Source organism: Nelumbo nucifera, chromosome 1, assembly GCF_055504915.1.
Source record: "Nelumbo nucifera cultivar China Antique chromosome 1, China Antique-T2T, whole genome shotgun sequence".
Lineage (NCBI taxonomy): Eukaryota > Viridiplantae > Streptophyta > Magnoliopsida > Proteales > Nelumbonaceae > Nelumbo > Nelumbo nucifera.
In genome coordinates this window covers 117,393,179-117,396,706 of record NC_142649.1, presented here as the reverse complement: position 1 = coordinate 117,396,706, position 3,528 = coordinate 117,393,179, and positions in this window count along the sequence as shown.

Sequence of the window (3,528 nt, the reverse complement as noted above, 5' to 3'; positions counted from 1 at the left end):
GAAAGAAGACGAAAGGAAAGAAACATCAAAAGCACAAATAGGAAGTGAGATTTTTGGTACTTTTAAATATTCTCAAGAAAAAAATGAGGCAAGATTATCAAAATATAATGTGCATGCTAAACATCCATTTTTATTAGCTGAAGATACTAAACTTGAAAAATTTTTACGTATATCTGTAAATCTACAATTTAAAAAAGTTTCTAGGAATACAATTATAACAGATGTTTTATATTTTTTTATTCATATAAACAAAATTTAGTTTCTATGTTATCAAATTTTAATTATAAAATTGCAATTACTTCTGATATTTGGATATCTAGATTTTACATAAGTTATATTTGTGTTACCAGTCATTTTATTGATGAAAAATGACTTTTAAATAAAAGAATTTTAAGTTTTACTAGGCTTGAATGGCCACATACTGGCCCAATTATTGATTCAACTATTTTAAATAATTTACATATTTATAAAATTTAAAATAAACTTTTTTCTATTAGTTTTGATAATGGTAGTAATAATGATTTAGCAATAAATATTTTAAAATCTCAATTAAAACCATTTTAGATGGTAAATTATTTCATATTAGATGTGCATGTCACATTTTAAATTTATGCATTCAAGATGCTTTAAATATTATTTATCATCATATTTCTAAAATTATAAATTGTATAATATATATTAAAAGTTCTTGAGCAAGAAAGTAAGAATTTAAATATTTATGTCAAAATTATGGTTTAAAATATAAACATTTTGTATAAGATGTTCGGCATAGATGGAATTCTACCTATTCTATGTTAGAAAGTTGTACTTACAAACAAATTCTTAGTGATTTTTATAATGCAAAAATGTTACACGATTCTATACTTGAGGAAGATTGGGAAATGACAATTTGTATAAAAAATTTTTTACAAATTTTTTATAATGCAACTAATGAATTTCCAGTTGTTTATTACTCAACTAGTTGTCTTTTAGTTAATCAATTATTTAAATAATGGAAAATAAATTTAAAAAATATTGGGAGAAAATTTCTCCCCTTTATTTCTTAGTTGTAATATTAGATCCTAGGATTAGGAAAGATGGTTTAGAAAATTTACTTGAATCATGTTGTGAAAATGTGAATATTGAAGTTGGAAATAAAATAGAAGAAGTTAATAATTTATTATTTGAAACATATAGTTTATATGAATCTCTAGTGGGTGGGCATAAGAAATCTTGTATAGGTGCAAGTTCCACTTCTGAAACATCTAGTTCCATTTCAAGTGGGTGGACATAAAAGGTAGAAATCTATTACTAGTACATCAGCAAGTTCATTTACTGAACTTAATTTTTATTTATAAGCAAGTGTTTCGACTTTAATTGATTCCTACGACAACAAGGGATGGGATAATTTTGATATTTTAGCGTTGTGGAAATGATATGAAAAAAAAAAATTATCAAGTCTTTGTCATTATGGCACGTGATATACTAACCCCTCTGGTGTCTACAGTTCCATTGGAGTCTTGTTTTAGTGCAGGTACTGGGATGCTGGACAACAAGAGAAGTTGTATGAATGATGAAATTCTAGAGATATGCATCTGCCTTAAAGATTGGTTGGATGTTGAAGATAGATTACAAGATAAAGGAGGGCATGACATTATACATAATGTTTCACCTGAAGTAGATGATGACAATCAAGGAGATGATTAAATGAAGATGTAGGTGGAACTTGAAGAGAAATGATAAAGTCAATATTTTTTATTCTTTTGTATACTCAATATTTCATTATTTCAATTATTGTAAATTCTTTTTCAATTTTTAAAGTTATTGTATTTTTTCAATTTTATTTATATTAGTTCTTATTTTTTCAACAATGTAGTATTTTATTTTCAATTTATAATTGTATTATATTTTTTATATCTTAATCCATTTTCTATATTAAATTCATCCATTGTCCATTGACCATTGTATTGTTCAAATTCAATAAATAAAACTCCTATTTTTTTCAATTTATTGTCTATTTTGTATTTTGTTAAGTATTTAAGTATTTTTTTAATTTCTTTGTTAGATTTTTTATTTTTCCAATTTGTTCCCAAAGTTCAAAGGAATTATTGAATCAAGGAAAGTGAAGTATTTTAGCAAAAATAATAAAAAAATAGTTTGGCCTGGTCCGACCCAGGCCCATGGCCCAACTTGTAGCTCAGCTTGACTTGGGCCAGGCCTACTACACAGCCCGCAGCACGGCCCAGCATGGGCCCGCACAGGCCGGGCTCGGGCTATGGGCTGTGCTGGGCTGACCCCTCATAGGATCTGGCCCACAAGCTGACACGGGCTGCATGACCCGATTTACACCTCTAAGAGGGGCGGGGGTAAGATACAATTGTTCAAAACAAAAACAGTTCCAAAATACTTTAGGTAAGAGATGATTACAATATGAGTAAAATGCAATGTAATTGAATATGATGGATTGGTAAGAGATAATTATTAGTCTAAACAGTTGCAGATATGATTACTCTAAATCTAATGCATCCGTTAACTTCTTTAATGACTGAACTAATTTTGAAAGACTTAGTAGAAAGATACATTGAAAGAAGTTTTGGATTAATTGAAAGTTCACATGCAGATGGCCAATACATCTGTAATTGTGATCGTATCTACAACCATTAAAAATAAATTGCATCTATATCTAAAAAATTAGGACTCTATGCATGTTAAATGCAGGAGTTCCGAATCCAATGGTTAAAAAGAACCAAAAGTAATTAGGCATGATTTTCTTGGATTTTAAAAGACAAAAAAAATATTAACCGTAAAACAGATAGAAATAAGTATCCAGCTGGTCGGTGAAGGCAGATGCAGGGAAAAACGTAGAGATGAATGGAAAAAATCGTGCATAGTTTGATTTTCCCTCAAATTTTGATTTAAGCAAAACAAAGAAAATTAGCGTTAGTAGCTAGCTGTGAGGTGGCATGCGTTATGAGTAGGAAATTTCTGCGCATGGTGTAGTGTAGTGGGCAGCCAAAGTCTGCGCAGATTACTTCAGGTTGAAGCTCATTCAAAACTTTTATATAAAGTGGATTCCTCCTCAGTCTTCTCTTCTATCTTTGTCCTTTTGATAAATACCACGTGCATTCGAGGAACAACCCTCGTGACCCGTGACAACACAATAAAAGCATGCTTATATATATCTTTTGGAAACATAATTATTGATTTTGATGAATTCACCATCATATCCAAAAGGAATGACCGGTGAACTCTAATCACAAATTCACAACAAAAGTGAATCCTCTATCAAGTTAGTTCCATCACGTGACATTCATTTTCTTTTCCTTCTTTGGCCCCACGATTTGCGTTGAGGCCACAAGTAGTCGTTTATGTTGTTGACGATGATGATGGGTTTTATACTTTCTAATATCTTATCAATCAAATCCATTAATTTAGCGCATACTTTTCACATGCCAAATAAATCATAGTGGAATTTGATACCTTCGTCGTAAAAGTGAAGGAAAAGTTTATTAGTGGATGGTATGGTACTACTTATCAGTTATCACACGG